Consider the following 22944-nt stretch of genomic DNA (forward strand, 5'->3'; position numbering starts at 1 on the left):
ACCAAAGCTAAATTAGCCAAAATTTACCCCAACAATGACCCCACTTGTGACAGATGTAAACATGCACCAGCTACCTTATTGCATATATTCTGGACATGCCCTGAGTTACATACATTTTGGACAGCAATATTTAAATCCTTAAGTTAAATTTTTAGTACAACTATTGATCCGCATCCTTTAATTGCCACACTTGGTGTGAGACCGGAAGACTGTGACTGGCCATCTAACATGTATAAATTGGTGGCCTTTACTACATTACTAGCTCAGCACCAAATACTCTTAAATTGGAAGACCTCAAGACCCCCATCCCATGTCAGATGGATCAGGGATATTATGTATTATCTCAAGTTGGATAAGGTCAAATTTACCTTATGGGGTAATAGGGACAAGCCTTTTCTGACCTACTTTGACACTTTAACCAGTATAACAGACTGGGATGTCTCTTGACTCGAGTCAGGAACGGCCCAACTACTATAGACTGTAAACCGAGAGATTTTTTGTGTATAGGTGAACCATGCCGATTATTTATTTTTCTTGAACTTTTTTTTTTTGCCTTTTTTGTTGTTGTTTCGTTTTTTTGTTTTTGTCTTCGATTCAGTTGTATGTAATTTCATTATTTCTTTAATTTGTATTTCTCGTTGAGGATCTGGGAATGTCGGGTGGGGGAGGGTGAGGGGTTTTATTGTGTTAAATTACTCAATATGTGACTTGTTTAATATGCTAAAATTGTAAATGCCAATAAACATATTAAAAAAAAAGAAAGAAAAAAAAGTGATGCCCTGGCTTCCAAATGCTCCAGATCTCAATCCGATTGAGCATCTGTGGGATATGCTGGACCAGCGGCTCCACCTTGCGACTTACAGGACTTGAAGGATTTACTGCTAATTTTTTGGTGCCATATACCACGAGACACCTTCAGGGGTCTTGTAGAGTCCATGCCTCGGTTGGTTCGGCACTGTTTTGGTGGCACACAGAGGACCAACATCATATTAGGTAGGTGGTCATAATGTTTTGGCTTCTCAATGTTACTTAAGAGTGTGGCTAACACTGAAGAACATAGGAGCCTTTCGAAAAAAAAGGGTCCCATATTCCCCGTTTTCCCCTAAAAAGGTCCTATAATCCCCGTTGCAATAGACACCGGGGAACATAGGACCCTCTTTTGGAAAAAGGGTCCTATATTCCCCGCTGTTTCCAGGGGAACATAGGACCTTTTTCCAAATAAAGGGTCCTATATTCCCCGCTATTGCCAATCGAGGAACAAACCGGGGAACTTAGAACCCTTTTTGCAAATTATTTCCTTAACGGGTCCAAAATAATCAAAACTGGGGTCATGGCTGAGATGTAGGCTACGACAATCTATTCCTCCGCTGATTAAATTAGGCCGTATTACCATTGTTGGCTGTTGTATATCGCAGGCCACCTTGAGTGCGTATCCAAATCGGGCCTAGAGGAGGCTGTAATTTGCTTTATTGTTATTTCTTACCAATATTTACTGCAGTAGGCCTAGTTAGTTGGCTCTCCGGCTCAGCATGGACAGTCGGCAATCAACGCAAGTTTGTCTTGCAGTAGGCCCACCTACCAGTATAACCTAGCCATTTCCACCTTCGCTCAAAGTTCAATTTGCACAGCACTGGACACTTCAGCCACTTTCTTGTTACTTTGCAGATCGTTTTCCATATTAAATCACTTGGCAGACTTTCTTTCAAAAAGACTTTAATGATGAACTTTTTAGGCAGAGAACTTAGACCAGGACTTGAAATTTAGGACCAGCACAAAGTATCCATCAACGGGGGCCGCTTACCTTACACAATAGGCTAATAATAATAATATGTGCTTCTCAAAAAACTAAAGGCTTGTGGAGGTGCTAAACCAAAAACATGAATCAAAGACGAACATCAAAGGATGTAAGGTAACACTCACCAAATGGTAAAAAAATAACAGAGGCAGTCCTCTATTTCACCATTTTATTGTTTGGCATGAGTCATTAAGGTTTCTGAAGAAGACCACCCGGCCAAGTTAATGACTGATGCCAAACAATGAAATGGTAAAATAGAGAATTGTGTCTTTTTTTCATTTGATGAGTGCTACCTTACATCCTTTGATGTTCTTCTTTAATAATAATAATAATAATAATAGTAATAATATCAATAATAATAATAAATAATACATAATAATAATAATAATAATAATTACAGCCTAATAATAATAATGATAATAATAATAATAGCCTAATTATAAAAGAGGCCTAATAACAAATAACAATTGCAGGCATAATACTATAGTAATGCTGATAATAGGCTATTAATAACAAAATGCTTCTAGTAAAAGCTTGGCTGAAAAAGGGTTGGTCTATGGCAGAAGCCCCCCAGAAAAGGCATGGTCTAAAACAAAAATCTCCCAAGGCCTAACTAGGCTAACGTTAAGGCTTTTTTCTTCTTCAAAAAATCAAAATGAGTAGTCCTAGTCCATTAGGCTACTCAGCAAAGAGGGGCTAAAACCCTGGATTTGACATTGCCGACGCTGCAGGACCCTTTGCGCATTATAGATCCTTCTGATTGGGACTGTTGGCTCCCTCGCAACTTCTGCAACCACCCCCTGTCGGAATTCTGCACGGTGCACCATTTCTCCGTCAGGGGGATGCACGTGTTCCCCAACATCGTGCACAATAATGTTAGCATCCACGTCCTCCACTTCAGATCTATTTGTGATCAGTGGCACTCTACAGTTTCACCTCCAGCACCTCCATCTAATGGTGTCTTGATTGGTGCGGTGCTTCTGATATCTGAAGTTCTCATGTACCAACACTTTGCCCCCTCGATCACCATCCATAACTATCGCCATTGTTTGTCTTCTTGTAGGCTAGTAAGCACATGACAGTGAGTCCACGAGTTATCACCGATAACAACCGATTGTTGCAAATTGTTGCAAGTTGGCGGGCGGTTTAGACATTGGTGAATTTTGATCATGTGGTTTAGAACGCCAGGAAACTTGCGTGCAGATGACCACACATCCTCGACAAGTCTTAAATATTTCCAAACTCGAAATCATGTGTGCATTTGGCTATTTATAAATTATTTTTCGAGCAATATGTGTTTTGTGATTCAGCTTTAGCGTTGTTGATTAGCCTTTCATTCATATTTTGTCAAAAAGGCGTATTCATTAGCCTAGGCCTATGTCCCGTTATTTCTGTAGCATACAGCATCTTAGAATCTTAAGAGACCAGGCACATATTATTATTTTATTGTTATTACCATGCTATGTTAGCCTACTTTATAATTATAAATATTTCAATTATCCAATTTTTAGCATTTCTAATATAAGGCTATATTGTTATTATCATCATCATCATCATCATCATCATCATCATTATTATTATTAGGCTATTATTATTATCATTATTATTGTCATTATTATTATGTTATTATTATTATCATTACAATTATGATGCTTAAAGGGCCTTACTGAGCAGATGGTTTCTATCTAATATCTGTCAGATGCTTTTCCCAATAAGCTGGTGTGGTTATGATGGGAACGACGGCTTTCTAGCGAACATAGAAGAAGTGGGTCGGAATTGGCCTATTGTCGATATCAGCTAGCTTACGCAGGAGTCTATCCCTGGTACAATGCACTAGACCTCTGGGAGATGGACTGCTGAGGACGGAACACAACACCTATCCTCAGCTCCCAGCACTTCTCGCACAATGTGCTACTCATACGCTGAGTTGGCGGCACCCGGGATCGAACTCACGACCTTGCGATCCATAGGCGAGAGCTCTACCGGCTGAGCTACGCCCGGGTACAATTGCCCAAGGAACACAGGCTTACTATATTACATTCAGACACAGACGAGCCAGCTCACCTACTCGGCGAGGAGCATTTTCCTCGATAAGTGACACATTTCGCGCATAAATATCAGAGAACTACCGGGGTGGGTTATGCGCCCAAATGTAGGCTATAGCCTAATAAATTGAATTTGTGTAGTGTCGAAAGTTTCCACATACTTTAGCCAACCTGGACTTTGTGAATTCGTTTTTGTGATATAAAAATAGAAATCGTATGATTCATTGTCTTCTTAATAATCTGCCCTAAATAATGCATTATTGAAAATGCACTTTTTGCGCCAAACAGCGTCAAACCTGCTGACCGGGGAACATAGGACCTTTCTTTATAAAAAGGGTCCTATGTTCCCCGGGTGCCCTAGGGGAACATAGGACCCTTTTTATAAAGAAAGGTCCTATGTTCCCCTGCACATACAAAACGGGGAACATAGGACCCTTTTGGGGAAAAGTGGGGAATATAGGGCCCTCTGTATACAAAAAGGTCCGATATTCCCCGGTCTCATACAAAACGGGGACTATAGGACCCGGGGACTATAGGACCCGGGGACTATAGGACCCGGGGACTATAGGACCCGGGGACTATAGGACCCGGGGACTATAGGACCCGGGGACTATAGGACCCGGGGACTATAGGACCCGGGGACTATAGGACCCGGGGACTATAGGGAGGACCCCGAACGAACAGTATCACGTAACCTTAGTTAAGGTTCCTTAGGAAAAGCAGGTGGCAGCCCAACTAAGCCTGTGGAAAGATTAGACATTTCTGGTTGCAGCATTAGGTACATCTTTGATGTCTAACGTTACGCTGGTAAGCCATATTTCTAAAAGTTTGGACAGGATTTAGTTAACATCCATAATACTGATAAAACTTAATTTTACTAAAAGTTGGTGGCGTAATCTCAACAACATATAACTGCTTAATTTCGCTTGAGATCGAGTTTTGCTTCGGCGTTTCACGGCCTGCAACAACCGGGAAGAACAACGTGAGCTGCCGTGGCTGAGTCGCTCTCCTCCCTGGCCTGTCAAGTTCGTAGTACCGGTAAGCGTCATAGCCAGCCTACCTGTTTCGGTGTTAAATGACGAGACGAGCGATGAGTGCTGGCATACTCGTTTTATCTGGCTCGGAATCATGGACCTATTCCATGCTCGGAACACAACAACTTCCGGGGCACAACAACATCCGGGGCATAACGCCCCTACAGCGATACGCAGCCGGCAAAGCAGCACCACCTAAATTCCATCAGATGGCAGTAATGTGCCATCTAAGACCCGGAACAGCTTCCTTTTCTGAAATACGAAACATCTCATTATGTTCCAGAACTAAACTGTACTTATGTAGTTGTGTACTTCGTGGCGGAGCCAAGATGGCGGCGTAGTGTTCGGTCTACTGCAGAACTCGCTCTGTCTTGAAAACTTTTTAAAAGCAACAAAATGAACTTTCAGGATAAAAAATTGAAGTCACATGTGATGGCAAAAAATCTGGGCTCAGATAAGAGAAAAATTACGACTCCCAGTTCTTCTCCATCCAAACGTTTTGGCAAGAGACAAAACATGGAAACCGACGCCGCAGAAAACATCATTGCTACGCTCAAGATGGCTATCAAAGAGCAAGGAGCTAGTAGCATTGGGAAAAGTATCAGTGACCTGCAGGTTACTGTTAACTTTATTTCTGAAGATCTCAAGGAGCTGAAAGGAAAGTTGACGCACACCGAAGCGAGAGTGAGTAAAGCAGAGGAAAAAATCCAAAATTTGGAAAGCAAGGTGCTGGAGCTGCCACGATGCAAACGAAGATGGAATCCGCGACTTCACGGGCTAACTGAGGAAGACGGAGAAGACGTTCGCAGAAAGGTCATTGAAATCTGCCAAAACATGGCTCCTGACCACCGAGAGACATTCCCGGAGGTACTCGACTCAGTGCACAGGCTTGGGCAAAGACGTGAGTCTTCAGCGGCACCACTGCCCCGTGTAGTAATCATTCAATTCACTATGAGGCATTTTCGACACATTATCTGGAAGACGGCGAAACGATCCGACTATTTGACGCCGCCCAGGAAGCTGCGCTTTAAGGAACACCTTTCTCCCGAGGACCGAGAGAGGCGCAACCTATTGTGGCCGCAGGTTGAGAAAGCACGAAAGGAGGGGAAGATTGCACACTTCGTGGGAGCCCGTGCGTTTGTGAACAGAGGAGATTCACTGAAGTGCCTTTCATCATGTAAGCTAATATGACTCAGGATTTATTTTCCCTTATTCGTTTTCTAAATATACAATATGCTGTTGTTGCTAAAAAAACACTTGTTATGTAATGACAGAGTAGTTCTGTTCTCTCTGTAATTTACACTTTTTCTCAGGGTGAAAAGTTAGTTACACTCAAAATTTCATCTTTATCTTTTGTTTCTTTTAATGCTCGAGGATTAAGGGACAATACCAAAAGGAAAGCACTGCTATTATATGCTAAAAGCCTGAATACTGATTTTTGTTTGATACAAGAATCTCATTCTGAACCTAATGACATTAGATTCTGGAAATCTCAATGGGGAGAGGACTTGTGGATGTCTCATGGCACAAACCACTCAGCAGGAACTCTGACTTTGAAACACAAGTTTAAAGGGAAAGTTATCTCTTCACAGACAGATCCAAATGGTCACTTTATTTTGTTGGTTATTTCATTTAATGACCAGGTAATTTTTATTGGGAAACGTTTATGGTTATAACAACAAACAGGAGAATATTACCTTAATGCATTCAGTAAATACAAAAATTGATTCTATAATAAGTAAATTTGCAGATCTAAAGATCGTATTCGGAGGAGACTGGAATCATTCAATTAATGATATGTTAGATAGATGACCAAATAAAAGTAATACAAATAATAGTTATTTGTTAGATTTTATAAATGAAAGAGATCTGATTGATATTTGGAGGTATACGAATCCTACAGTTAAATAATTTACGTGGAAGAACAGGTCAGGGTCATTACAGTCTCGTATTGACTATTGGTTGATTTCTGATCCATTATCTGAACATGTCTCTTCAGTTAAAATGTTACCAACACCCTTGACGGATCATAAAACTATCTTTTTGGAGCTGTATATGTCTAGTCATCAAACTAAAAGAGTCAACTCATATTGGAAATCAAATAATTATCTTTTATTGAATGAATCTTTGGTAAAGGAGATTAAAATAAAAATAGATGAATGCTGCATGTGCTGAAAATATGTATGGCAAAAATTGGGAGTTCATGAAATTTGAATTAAGGTCCCTTATAATGAAAAGAGGAGCTGAAATAGTTAAAAACAGAAAAAAAGAAGAATCAGAAATGATCTCTGAAATTATTGCTTTATCATCACAGCCACTTGAACATTTATCAGAGGATAACATGAACAGACTTCAAATTCTACAATTAAAATTAGATAATCTATATATTCACAAGGCAAAAGGAGCCTTTGTGCGCTCTAGGAGGAGATGGCTTGAGGAGGGAGAGCAAAACTCCAGCTATTTCTTCAAATTAGAGAAACAACATGATACACTTTGCAGCATGACCAAACTGTTCAGATGGTGTCATCACACAAGACCCTAAAAAGATTTCTGAGACATGTGAACTATGTTATAAAGACTTATATAAGTCTAAACTGTCGACAAATGACATGGAAAGTTTCTTCAACTCTTTAGGTAATACTGAGAGCATCAGCAATGCTAATAAAGATTTGTGTGATGCCCCCATCACAACATTGGATGTTGAGGATGCTATTAAAAAAAAAGAAACTCAATAAGAGTCCTGGGAATGACGGATTAACCTCAGAGTTATATAAATGTTTCTCCAAGGACTTATCATGCTTTTTACATAAAGTATATATAGAAAGCATTGCTAATGAATAGCTCCCTCCTTCATTGTCTCAGGGGTTGATCACTTTGATTCCCAAACCGCAAAAAGACTATTTGTTGTTAGATAATTGGAGACCTATTTCACTCTTGAACAATGACTACAAGATAATTGCTATGTGTTTGGCTAAAAAATTGAAAAGTACACTTAATGACATTATTGATGAAACACAGTCTGGTTTCATGACTGGTAGACACATAACAAACAGCATAAGACTGGTGATTGATATCTTGGATCATTCAGAATTAATTACAGATAACAGCTTCGTTCTTTTTTTAGATTTTTATAAAGCTTCTGATTCCATTGAACACAAATTCATATTTAAAGCACTTGACATTTTTGGTTTTGGGAATATGTTTAAAAAATCTGTCAAAACGTTATATGCAGGTGCAAATAGTTCAATCAAACTCCCATATGGCACTACTAAAAGATTTAACTTAAATTGTGGAATCCGTCAAGGTTGTCCGATCTCGGCATATCTCTTCCTTCTTCCTATGCAATTACTCTCCATTCATTTCAAAAACAGTGATGTATTGGGTCTCTCTATTGTTGGCAGAACATTGTCTATCACTCAACTTGCAGATGATACAACACTTTTTATAAATGATAAATTTCAAGTTAATAAAGCAATCAAAGTCATTAACTCTTTCTCAATGGCCTCCGGCCTTAAACATAACATTTCAAAATGTGAGCTTCTTCCTGTTAATAGTTGCACAGACACTATTATTTCTGGGATCCCTGTGAAGCATAAGGTTAAATATCTTGGTATTATATTTGAAAAAGACCAAAGCTCTAGACTATCTGAACATTTTAATCCACTTATAGCTTCAGTCCAACAGAGGTTTAACCTTTGGCTTCAAAGAGATTTGTCTATTACTGGAAGATCCTTGGTAGCTAAAGTTGAAGGCTCTCCAGACTTATATATGCAGCTATGGCACTTGATGTCTCAAAAGACATATGCACTAAAATTGACAGAATATTATTTGAATTTATCTGGAAAAAAAGAATACATTATATTAAGAAGAATGTCATGATAAATAAGTTATGTTCTGGTGGGATTAATTCTTTAGACTTCACCTCCTTAAACTCTTCTTTTAAAGTCAAATGGATCAAACTTTTCTTAAAAAATCCCAACTCAGTCTGGAATTTTATTACTGCCCATATATGTAATTCACTTGGAGGAATGCATTTTCTCCTTAGGTGCAATTACAATATTTATAAATTACCGATAAAACTGTCCAACTTTCATAGTCAACTTTTGTTATCCTGGTCAATGATGCACTCACACAATGTTTCTCTCCATAAATATTTCATTTGGAACAATCAAGATATTAGGTTTAAGAACAAATCTTTATATATTAAGAGATGGGTTGATAATAAAATTTTACTTGTTAGTCAATTACTGAATGACAATGGTCAGCTTTTCACTTATGAAGACTTTTTTTCTGTATATGGTTTCCCTGTTATACCAAGACAATATTCTATTGTATTTGATGCAATACCAGATGGAGTTAGAAGGTTATTGTTGTCTGCTCCTAAAGGTAAAAGTTGTACTATTCCAGGTTTAACTCCTGATGACATATATATTGGTAACTTGTGTCCTTTATTAAGTGATAAAGCCACTAATCAATGTGTTAGAAATATTATTCAGAGATACATTGTTTCTAAACCTGCAGCCGTTTTCTACTAGAATAATATTTATAATGACATAGATTGGAGGAACACTTGGATTTTATCACGAAAATATTGTATTACAAATAAGGTACGAGAAGTTACATTTAAACTGGTTCACAGATGTTATCCAGTCAAGTCCATTCTTGTAAAATACAAGATTAATATTGACACACTCTGTTCCTTTTGTGGCAATGTGGATGAAACCATATGTCATTTATTTTGGGATTGTACCTACTCTCATGTTTTTTGGATTGATCTAAATAATCTCATAAATAACAAAATTGACTCTTCTTGTAAACTGAACATCCAACATGTTTTATTTGGTCCGTCACAAAATGAGGAAATAAGTTCAGAAAAAATGTATATTATCAACCTTCTATTAATATTTGCTAAATTTCATATTCATTGTACCAAATTTGCACACCAGTGTCCAAACATTAGTGTATTCAAAGCACTTCTTTCATCCTATTTAGAATCTTTAAAAGAATGTATGAATCCTAAAGCCAGCAAAACCAGAAGACTATGTGATGAATATAATTTAACTTAAATCCTGTATCTCGAGCTTTTTTATTTTCTTTTTCTTTCTTTTTTTTATGGATATGTAAATTTTAATTGTGAAATAATTTATATTTTTGTAACTACTTTTTGTCCTATTGTGATGTAATATTTTCTTGTTTATATGTTTTTTTCAATAAAAAAGTGCCATATTAAACGGTAAATACTAACATAGGAAACATGGAAAAAAAAGTGTACTTCGTACTTAGCCCTCCATTGCCGAACATGACAAATATTACAAATTAATCTCAAAAATGACGATACTGAAAAACAAAACAAACCATTATACTGTTATCAGTATTAAACAAACGTGCACCCTTTTTTTTTAAACAACACAAATATTAGTATAACAGCCCGACCCAACTACAAATTAAGCCTAACAGGTGCCTGGGACAGCCGTCCAGAGCGCAACTGCGTAAAGGGCTTTGCCGGGGTATTTGCAGGAGAATGAGCAGGCAGAACGTCAGAACGCCTGAGCGGGGTATGGGGGGCATACTCTGTGACCACTCGGCTATTCGCTTAGCGCCTCTGCGCTGTTATGGCATGTGGGGATGGAGGGGGGCAGTCTCTTCATTTCTTCTTCTTTTTTTTTGGTCTCCAGTCTCTTCGGGGGCGTGGGCCTGTGGCATGCTTTCCAGATGAGTTCCTGGGTTCTACGTCAGTGCTGACTCTGCCACCTGCAGGTCAACTCTGTTTTGGCGGAACAATGATCCGTCAAAGCGACCTCCTGTACACAGAATCCGCGTCTCCAAATGCCTGTTCAGTCTACTGGTAGCGGCTTCATTCGCACTGATTTGCCTACCGTGAGTTTAGGTAGGTCCCTTGCTGATTTGTCATAGATCACTTTGGACATCTGTCTTCTGTGACGTAGCTAGTCCGGTACCCCAGTCACCACACATGGCTCCAGTAGCCTGTAGGCTACAGGCAGCATGGTCTTCAAACGCCTCGACCTCAGGCGCTGGACTGGACTGCTGTCCATACCCTCTGTCGGTGTTACGCCACTGCAGGACTGCCTTCCAGGCATCATTGCCCTCACGGAGAGCTTTCTTGCATAAGTTCTTGGCCATTTTCACAGCCGCCTCAGCCTTACCATTAGCTTTGGGATGGCATGGAGAGGAGGTGATGTGCTCAAAATCCCAGTCTGCAGCAAACCACTGGAATTGGTGGCATGAGAACTGGGGTCTATTATCAGAGATGGCCTGGTCAGGCTGACCGTAGCGAGCAAACTGAACCCTGCAGCGTTTTATTGTTGTCTCAGCTGAGAGGTCTGGAAGAAGGTCAGTTTCCAGTAAATCAGAATAATGGTCGACTCGCAGGAGGAAATCTTTGCCACCATGCTGGAAGAGGTCTAGGCTTACAATCTGCCAGGGGCGTGTTGGCAGCTCGTGCGACATCATTGTCTCCTTCTGCTGCTCAATGGCGAATTCGTTGCAGACAGTGCATTTGCCTACAAAGGCCTTGATTTTGCTCCACATCCCTGGCCAGTACAGTGTGTCGCGTGCTTGCTTGTAACAGGCCTCAGCCCCTATGTGACTAGAGTGCACTCGCGCCAACATTTTGGGGCAGAGTGATCTGGGAATGATGACTCTTTCGCCTTTGAATAGTACCCCATTTTGAATACTGAGCTCCTCCTTAAATGCCCAGTATTTCCTTGCCGCCAGTGGAGTTTCATTTCTGTGTTCAGGCCAGCCGTGCAGTCACAGATTTCACAGCCTGGAGTTGCTCGTCATTGTCAGTGTGCTGCCAGATCTGCACAAGTCGCCAGTCTGTGACATTGAGGTAGTCAGCCTGGTTGATGAGCTCCACATCCATCTGCTCTGTCGCTAAACTACAGACAGCGTGCTTGTTGTGCATGGACCCTGCATGCGTGTTTGACACAGTGACCCTGTAGTGGGAATCACTCGTGCATTTCTGGCCCTAGCTTATACACCACCCTGAGGATGTAGCTCTGCAGAGCCAGCAGCATGCTCTGTAGACACTTCAGGGCACTCAGAAGGGGCTTGCTGAATATGGTGATGAGGGGCTTGTGATCGGTCTCTGCTGTAATGCTGTTGCGTCCATACAGATAATAGTGAAAATGTTGGCATGCAAACACAATACTGAGGCACTCCTTTTCAATTTGAGCATAATTCTGCTCTGTTGGTGTAAGGGCCCTCGAAGCGAATGCGACAGGGTGACCTTCCTGCATCTGGCAGCAGCTCAGGCATGCTGGCTTAAATCACTCTAAATAGTGACGGCCTTTGCCACATGATAGCACAACACACGTCATAGCACAACACAGACGTTGTTGTCACCAGCTGTTTTATGTCTTTCACTGCTGCATCATGCTTTGGGAGCCAGTGCCAGACTGCGTCCTTGTCCATGAGTCTTCTCAACGGCTTGCACACCTCCGAAAGCTGTGGCAGGAATTTGGCCAGGTAGGTGACTGCACAGCCTTCACATCTGATGGGGGTGCAATTTCCACAACCACTTTCACCTTCTCTGGATCTGCCTTCAAGCCCATGGAAGACAGGATGTGCTCATGGAAGCGGACCTCTTGGTATCATGGTCTCGGTCTGCCTCTTCATCTGTATCACCACAGCCCACGATGATAATGTCATCAGCTATGGGCTCCACCCCATTGAGCCCAACCAGCAGCTCGTGCTGTTTCTGTCGGTATACCTCTGGGGCCACAGACACACCAAAGGGAAGCTTCAACCAGCGTTTTGGACCCCAGGGCATCCAAAAAGTGGTCAGGTAGCTGCTGGGCTCATCAAGCTTGCATTGAAGGAAGGCACCCCTGGCGTACACGAGGGAGCTTGTGGAGTACATCCTCTAGTGTGGGCATGATGTAATGTGATCACCTTAGCGCTTGGTTGAGGTGCTTTGGATCAATGCATATCCACAGCTTGTCAGGTCGCTTAGCAATCACCATATTGCTAATCCAGTCTGTTGGCTCTGTCACTGGAAAATATGGCCCTCCGCTTCATAGCGCTCGACTGGAACATTGTGAGGTGCAATCTGACAGGACGCGGAAGCGGGGCAGGCTAAGCTAACTGCTAGCCCATGCAGACCGGCAGTTCCAACAGTCATCCTGGCTGGCATTCGTTCCCTTGGATAGTGATTTTTTTTATTCATTTTTTTAGTTTTGATAAATGTGTTATCTTGGATATGTGTGTTCTTGTAGTTTTTCTGGGTTTTTTTTTTTTTGTCTTTCTGTTGCACTGCTGTGGGCTGGGGGAAACGGAATTTTGCTTGACAAAATAACGAACAATGATGAAATGACCAATAAAGTGTTCCTGATTCCTGAAACTATATCTGTATAAAAGACTTTGTATGTCTCTATGTGCATGTCATTGTCCACGTAGATCGTTTGTTCACCAAGAAATTGGTCTTGTGAATGTGGGGGCTGTAAGCAATATAGATGTTCAAGAACACTCAGTCTACATATCGGGAGGCGCTGGAAACCCCAGATTAAACATACACAAGCACAGAGGAGTTCAGAGGAATAATATCATCCATCCAAAAGCAGACTGTTATGTAGATATTCCCTGGGGAACAAAAATACAGAGTCGGATTTGTTTTGCTATTATAACTCTGACATTAAAGATTATTTGAGTTTCTCCCTAAGCTTCCTGGATTCGGTAAATGTTACAGCTCTATAAAATGAGATGCTGGCTGCAGTGCTTTAGCCCCAAATCGTAGAGGATTCCAAAGTACTAATCCAATAATAAAGTTCAACATGTGTGATCCATGTTGACATTTACTAAATACACACGTGGCTTTAAATGAAATTCATTATCTTTAGAACTGAATGTAACAATATCCAATATTGAGTATCTTAATTTACTAATAAACATGACCTTTTCCTTTGCCATTTGGCCCTGATACACGAATCAATCCTCCTGCGCTAAAAAGAAACTACTATATAGATTTTCTTTAGACAGGTAATGGTCAGTTAGTTTGGTCAGTGTGGAGGAAGAGGAAATGCACTTAGCATGCTTGTTTTTTTTCATACCACACACCAGTAAAATGAAAGGATAAAATAGTGTTAATAATCTACACACTCATAAAGCTTCTCACCACTTATATGTGAGACATTTTTCATGTAGCTGAATATTATATCATTAATGAATACCACGTGTCTCTTCTGTTAGTCTGTCTGTTTGATTTAAAGCACCATGTGATGACTTTTCTATGGCTAAATATTAACTTAATTGTTATTAGGGTTGCGAACTCTGTGAAATGGAAATAAGGAACAGGGGACAGGGGTTGGATGGACGAGGCGGTGCGGGCATAAAAAATATAATGTGCCTTACACTATACACACACACACACACACACACACACACACACACACACATATATATAAAGTAAGGAATGATTCCTTACTTTAAGGAACCGTTGGCAGCCCTAATTGTTATTAATGTTGAAATTGAGCTGTCTGAGATGCAAAGGCACAGTCGGTTTAACTTGAGAGTCTTCCTAATTCCCTACTCAGTCATGGTGTGCTAGTAAGTACACTGGTGGGAAATGTTATTTTTTTAACAAAACTTTATTTAAATCCAATTCAAAACATTGCAAAGAGAAAAGAGAACATAATCACATATCTAAAAAAAAACCCCAAAAAATAATTATAAACAATGCGACAGAGGACATGGTAAAAACAAAAAACATTAAATACATACGTTCAAGGCATATATTTTCAAAGTCTGAAGGTCACAATGAACTTTTTTTAGCTAAGTGAAACATACAATCTTATATAATTTATATTTCTACAAGTGAAAATGGAAAATGGCAGATGGTCAAATGAAATATGCAAAGTAAACAAATGACAAGTATAAAGTATCTAAACACAATAAACAAACAACAACCTAAATAAAGTCCATGAAACTTGACTGAGAGATGAACTGATCAGGCACAGTTGTACTTGGCATTGCAAATGAGGGCACACGCAGACATTTGCTGAGGGAGAAAGATTTAACGCATGGACGGTACTGGGTGAGGCCATTGCAAATGTGAATTCGCGCCGCCATCTTCCCACACCGGTACTAGGTTTACATTTCACATAAAGTCAAGATATTACTTTATTTTTTGCATGAAAAAAAATCAATCTGATAAGTCATAACTATAAAAAAATTAAATACTTAAAAGCTAAAAGATTCGAGCTTATGTGGAGCCCACCCTCACATCGAGAACCTTGTGAAAACACGGGTGAAAAACATCAGATTTCAACTTAGGGAGAATCCCATCTAATTTGTGTGTTGTTGTGAAAGAATAAGTTTGTGATCGATTAGTGAATAAATAAATATATTAGATACAAAAGTGACAATGACTTCACAAAATGATTCCCGGCATAAAGGTAAAACTCTTGATGGATGAGTTTTGCTTACAACTGAGGTAGATTACATAAATAAATCGGTTTTACCTGAACAAAAGTGAGCGATGAACATGAGGCAATGACAACAAAATAATCGTAATAATGATAACTGTAAAAAAAACTATAATATTAACGTTTAAAAAAATGCATATGAGATTTCAAAATAAAAGGCTGATTTTCTGTGTGGGCCTCATTTCGTCTTTGCCCTCTGATATTCTCATCACCTGGAAGACTGTTCCCCATCTGTTCTCCCTCTAGACACCACAGCAGTACCTACATACTTCAATACTCAGGAGAGCCTTGTGCAGGAAGGAAGAGACAAGGATCAACATGTTCGCCATACATCTTAACCCTGCGTGTGCTTTAGTGCACGTGTCTGTATACGAGAGAGAGACAGAGAGAGAGAGAGAGAGAGAGAGAGAGAGAGAGAGAGAGAGAGACAGAGAGAGAGAGAGAGAGAGAGAGAGAGAGAGAGAGAGAGAGAGAGAGAGAGAGAGAGAGAGAGAGAGAGAGAGAGAGAGAGAGAGAGAGAGAGAGAGAGAGAAATAAAGACAGAGAGCCTTGGTGCAAAAGTGAATCTTTTCTGTATCCTAACATTCTTCTTCTTCATTAATTCAACAGGACTTTGTTGGCCATATTATGGGAGAGAAATTCAGGAGTGCACTATGGCACCCAGCCAGGGTCTAGTGATAAACCCCAAAAATGTGATGATCTTAGACCGCACATGGGACTTCGATAGTGTACCCAAATGTTCAGAATAACACTGGGTCTGCACATCAAGTTACCCAATGGAGTCTTCCTTGTGAACAACTCACTTTCGTTTACATTCAAAGTTTCTCCCCAAATTACAATGTGTGTACTCGAGACCAAACAAATGTTCAATGCAGTAAATGCATTTTCTACCTCATTTAACATTTGCAAAGCTTTTTTAACGATTTAATTGCATTGGTGACACCTGCTTATAATCTCCTTCCTCTCTTTAATTGGCAGTTAAGCGCATTGACCGCCACTGTTGAATTGTGGGAAACTTAAACAAGTGTAAAATCTCATCTCCGACTGCAGCTTTTTTCATTCAAGATTTGCCTTACTAATTTTTACACGAGTTCTTTCATTACTTTAGTTTTGCTTTCTCCATTATGTATTATGGTCAGGCTTTCATTTGCTTCGCTTCGTCTGGCTGACAGTTCCTAAGTGATGAACAATACATTGTTCAAAATAAAAATGTATATCAAATCAATCAAATCAATAATTAAGATAATACTCCGGGGGATGAAATAACTACACATATGACATAAAGAACTTATTTTATGTTTTAACAACTTTTTTGTTATTGCATTCAGTTAGGTACAGTGGAAATGTGTAGGAGATCAACAAACAGTTCAGGAAAGCTTGGTTTCTTGTCTTTTATAACAAATCTTTCTATCTTTATTATGTAGAATATAGTTACCGCTTACAGTGATCACAGTTATACTGATCAACCACATACTAATGTTTATATGCTGATAAAACCATTCCTAATACTAATGCTATTCAAACAAAGAGTGGACGTTTTCACTGCTGCGGTCAAGGATGTATGGCTTCTGAGTGACTCATATTCGATCAATGAGGCTCTAAACATTTTGGATCTGCCCCTCCATCCACGGATCGCCATGCAGGTCGCCCCTAGCTCCCCTTCCGATGAAGGAGCTGGAGCTCGGTGGCAGCTCGCTGGGTGCAACAGGGGATGCTGGGGTCCCTTTCTCCATTTAACTGCCCTGCCGGCAGAACGCAGTCTTCTCTAAGATACACTAGCGCTAGTGGCCGTTGCCCTGGATGAACTGAGTGGGGTTTCCCCCCTTGCCCAGGAACCTACGGGCCCCCATTTCTACGTACATGCCATCCCAAACGTGGATGACTTCTTGGAACATTTTTTTTCCCCTGTTCTTGCCTTGAAGCCCAAGCTGACATTTTTTCGAAGTGAAGCAGGCCAACATGGGGGCTGGACGAAGGCTGGTAGTACCCTCTACCGTGAACCAGCTGACTGCTTGCCTGTCAGACTGGGTACTCCAGTGCATCTTCCATGTATCAGCGGAGGCAAACAGTATCTCCTTGTTAGACTCTTCTTTGACAAGTTAACGGCCCAGATGCTGCAGCGGAGCTTATTAGCGCCACCAGCATTATCTTTATGTTCTGCACATCAATTGTGGTCACCCAGGCTAGAATCGCGGCCTGGCAGGCCATGATTCACCAGAATCTGTGGCTGCAGCAGTCTTCCATCCTGGAGGCATCAAGGAGAGATCTAATCAAGGCCTCCATAAACCTGGATGGGTTGTTTGGGCCATGTTTTGAAGCTATGGTCAGCATCAGAAAAAGCAGAAAACATACGGTGGCACATCACCTGTACTCAGTGACCCCAGCACTCCTCCGGTCAATGGCAGGACTGCCATGATTATCGAGATCACCGCCAGTGATAGCAACATCCCGCAGCACATGCTGCAGCTTTGCCTCGTACCTCCGCTCGTCCGCAGCCTCCTCATCCACAGCCACCACCTCAGAGGCAATGAGGGTTTGTGTGTGTGTGTGTGTGTGGGGGGGTTCCTGTAATTATATTTGATGATATCTGTTTAATGTTTTGATTAAAACAATAACTTTTTTCCAAAAAATAAGCATCATTTCTATAATAAACAGTTTGCTCCTGAATCTTCCAACTCAGCAGGAGCTGTTATACAAACTTCCCCCACACCGTGTGAGCTAGTGGGCCTTAACCTTTTGGTTGATAGGCAGCTTGGACTCACAACATTAAAGCAGCACATCTCTGTCACACACTCAGAGGTTTGCCCCACACATTTTTTTTTGTTTTTTTGTTACAATTTGTGATATTGAGCCCATGAGTGCTGGCATGTCACCTTGTCAAGTCAAGTCAATTTTATTTGTATAGTCCATTATCACAAATTATAAATTTGCCTTTGTGGGTTTTACAGCAATACAACATCCTGTCCTTAGACCCTCGCATCGGATAAGGAACAACTCCCTAAAAAAGAAAAAAACCTTTAATAGTGAGAGAAAATAGGAATAAACCTCAGGGAGAGAAACAGAGGGATCTCTCTCCCAACACGGTCAGACGTGCAATGGATGTTGTGTTTACACAATTTAAAGAATACAACATTGAAAGAGGATAGCAGCATTATAATGGAATTATAAGATATGTGAAGACTATGATGAGGAGGATGCCAAGCAGTGTCCAGATGCCACCGGAACAGCATAGGATCTGAGCCGCACAACCACCACTATGTAGACCTGACAGAAGGGCAGACTACACACGCACACAGGAGAGACTCGCATCAAAACATTCACATACATGGGAGAAAATACAAGAAAAACAAAATATTAGTCACACATTGGTGTGAGAGAAGGATAAAACAATGAAACATAATTATGTGGACTTATAAGATAATGTAAAACGAGTGTGATGAGAGGGATGCCAAGCAGTGTCCAGGTGGTGACCACCATCATCATGGAGAACTGGTAGAAGGACAGACTACACGTGCACTTGGGAGTCTTACATCACACCATTCACATACACAGAAGAAGAGAAAGGAGAAAATATCACTCTGGGGGAGAGAAAAGATGTGAGAGAAGAGAAACGTCTGCAATAGTCAATAATCTATATGCTACGATCTCGTCGGCAGGACAGTGCTTGGAAAATTCATTTAGACAGAAACCGACCCGCTATGTAGTACAGGTTGTGAAGTACTCAATCTAAAGGCAAATAATTGTAGGTTAAGGCAAAAAAGATGAGTTTTAAGTTTGGATTTAAAGGACTCAACAGACTCTGATTGTCTGCCGACAGCAGGCAGGTTATTCCACAAGAACAGGGCCCGATAGGAAAAGGCCCAGCCACCAGCTGACTTCTTTTTAACTTTGGACACCAGCCCTGTATTTAGAGAGTGGAGCGCTTGAGATGGAATGTACAGTTTAAGGAGATCAGGCAGGTAGGATGGGGCAAGCCCATTTAGGATTTTATAATTCAGTAGAAACACCTTGAAGTCTGATCTAACATGGATAGGATGCCAATGAAGAGAGGCAAGAATTGTGTAATATGGTTAAATTTTCTAGTTTTAGTTAGGATTCTAGCTGCAGCATTTTGAACCATCTGAAGACTTTTAGTAATAGCATGTGGCAGACCTGAAAACAGAACATTACAGTAATCAAGTCTGGATTAAACAAATGTGTGTCTCTGCATCAGCCATGGACAGGAAAGACCGAATTTTAGCTTTGTTACATACAGTGCTGCTTGAAAGTATGTGAACCTCTTCAGCAGTTTAGATGTTTCTGTTGTTTTACCATGATTTTCCTTTTTTATCGTCACCATTTTTTATGTATGAAATGTCAGATATATGTTTATCAATTGCATGTACTTGTTTAGTGGGACTTGTTTAAGAAGCCCAAAAACTACATGAAACATGGAATTAGTGTATGTACAAAAGTAAGTGAACCCCCAGCTGCATTGGTTGAGTCAAGCAGGTAACAGACTCAGGTGAAACACTTTTGGGTGCTTAATTAATCATTTAAGCAGACCAATGAAATGAGACATCCTTGGGAAAGGGTTTGGCCTACACTAATTAAAAGAGAGAGGAAATCAACCAAACCACTGTGGTCCCATACAAATCAACAATTCCGAGAGCAAAGGAGATATCCGAGGACATGATGAAGAGGGTAGTGACAGCCCATCAGTCTGGGGAGGGCTATAAGACCATCTCCAAAAGATTCCAGCTCCATCCATCCACTGTAAGACAAATAATTTACAAATGGAGGGCCTTCAACATGACAGCAACTCTGCCTAGAAGTGGACGCCCATCAAAACTATCACCCAAAAGCACCAGAAAAATAATAAATCAGGTAAAGGCCAACCCACACATCACCTCTAGAGAATTGCAGACCTCTCTGATAGCATCTGGGACAAATGTGCATGCGTCTACAATCAGATGAAAATTGAATAGCCATGACATTCATGGGAGGGTTGCTAGAAGGAAGCCTCTGCTCTCAAAAAAGAACAAAGCTGCCCGTTTCAACTTTGCCAGAGAGCACTTGGACAAACCAGAGGCCTTCTGGAAGTCCATTCTCTGGACAGACGAGTCCAAAATAGAATTATTTGGTCACAATCAAAACCAACATGTTTGGAGAAAAGCCAACACTGCATATGAAGAAAATAACCTCCTCCCAACAGTGAAGCATGGTGGTGGAAATGTGAAGGTCTGGGTCTGCTTTTCTGCTTCTGGACCTGGACGACTCCATATTATCCAAGGAACCATGGATTCTCCCCGCCATATCAACAAATTCTTGACCAGAATCTCCTGCCATCAGTCAGGGAGTTGAAGCTGGGATGAAAATGGATTATGCAACAAGACAATGACCCATAGCATTCCAGCAAAACTACAAAGGAATGGCTTCAGAGAAAGAGGATTTGTACTCTGGATTGGCCCAGTCAAAGTCCGGACCTTAATCCAATTGAAATGTTGTGGCGAGACCTGAAGAAGTTAGCACATACCAGATGTCCCTCCAACCTCTCTCAACTGGCTGAGTTCTGCAAGGAGGAGTGGGCAAAAATCCCCATAAGCAGATGCGAGAGACTGCTTAGCGGTTACAGAAGACATTTGGTTGAAGTAATGGCTGCAAAAGGAGGAGCCACAAGCTACTAATACAAGGGTTCACATACTTTTGCACAGGTTAAATTTTCAGTTTTTGTGAAATAAACCACCTTTGTTGAATTAAATAATGAAAATATATCTCTTTTTGTGTGTGTGTCCATTATTTGGAAGGTGTGCTTTACAAATTGGGATTTGGATGTATGTGTAATAAGCTTATTTTAATGTTTTTTACAAAAACAGTGACCATGTCTGGAGGGTTCACAAACTTTCAAGCAGCACTGTATGTGGAAAAAAGGCAGTCTTGGTGATTTCTTCAATTTGATTTTCAAAGGAAAGACTGGGATCAATATAACACCAATATTTTTGGCTGACACACTTTGTGAAATCACGGTGTCATCAAATGTTATTGTTACTTGATCGAGTTGGTGTCTGTCTAGCAGGGCCAACAACCAGCATTTCAGTTTCATCTTAATTTAAAAGCTGGAAATTTAGTGGCATCCAATTTTTCACAGCAGCCAACCAGGCCTCTAAATTAGTCATTTGGGTATGATCATCAGCCCTTATAGGCACATACAGCTGAGTATCATCTGCATAGCAATGGAAATGTATTCCATAACTGCATATAATTTGGCCAAGAGGGGAAATATATAGAGGGGAAAGTAGAGGGCTAACAACCGAGCCCTGCGGTACGCCATATTTAATGTCAGAGAATTTCAATGTAATGTTATAATAGCAGACACAATGTGTTCTTCCAGATAAGTAGGACTTAAGCCAAGAGAGAGCTAAGCCAGAGACACTAAAATTACACAAGGTGCACAGTGCTTACGCACTTCTGCTTGTCTCCTCCTAGCCTCCTCCTATCTCTCTCTGGATGCAAGTGAGAGTGCTCCATTGAGTCATGTTTATGAGTCTTCCTCCCCTAAATGGTAACTTCATGATGGCACAGCCTCTTCACAGCACGCCTCCCCCCCAGGCAGCATGATGATGCGTGATGAAGGCCTTGGGGTTTTCCAACCAGCCAATTTGAAACGAGCTCCCCATGGGTTGCACTGGAGAGTGCTTGTTCACCAAAAGGTGGCAAAGGCTCTGGCCTGGCTCACTTGCATGGCAACCGCAGCACATCAGACTCATGCGCACCCGCTGTCAGATCACTTCTCCGAGTGGCGGTGCGTATGTACAATAAACTGTTAGATTAGCAGGTTAATCAGTAGAGGCTACACACTGCAGTTTGCCTCCCTCCCCCACACGGTTCAAGTGGATACTGGAGACAATCCTGTCATCCCAGGAATATTTCTGCGCTCTCCAACCGGAGCTTATGGAGAGTCTGATGAAAGAGGTTATTTCCAGTGTTCCCCAGGGCAAGGGAAATTAAGGGTTTTACTCTTGCTCTCTCTTGGTCCTGAAAAATATGGGATGAATGAGGCCCATTCTCGTTCTGTCTCTGTTCAAAAAAATGATAATGAACAGACCTTTTCGCATGCTGACAATCAAACAGGTGCTGGAATATGCTCACCAGGCCAACTGGTTCACTTCCATAGTCCTTAAAGATGTGTATTTTCACGTCACCATCATACTAAACAGGAAATTCCTGCGGTTTTCATCACAGGGAGTACAGTATCGGTAAAACTGCCTGCCCTTCAGCTACTCCTTGGCTCCATGCACTTTTTACAAATATGTGTGGAGACAGCTCTGGAGCCTTTACATCGGAAAAGGAAGAGACTATTATTTTATCCAGACAACCTGCTCTTGCTGGCTCACTCCAGAGAAGAAGCCACTTTGCAGACGATAAAATTGTTGTCGCATCTGTCAAGCTTGGGCTTCACAATAAACTGGAAGAAAAGCTCTCCACTTACCTCTAAACTTCTCATTTATCCTAGAATGGAGTTGAACTCAGTCAGCATGTGTCACTGGGCACATATGGGGTGCGGTGAGTTACCAAAACTCTACAGCTTTCTCCTTTTGATAAAGCATGGCAAAGAGAGCACACTACCTGTGAGTTAAAGATGTGCT

This window comes from Lampris incognitus, chromosome 5 (assembly GCF_029633865.1).
Source record: "Lampris incognitus isolate fLamInc1 chromosome 5, fLamInc1.hap2, whole genome shotgun sequence".
Taxonomy (NCBI): Eukaryota; Metazoa; Chordata; class Actinopteri; order Lampriformes; family Lampridae; genus Lampris; species Lampris incognitus.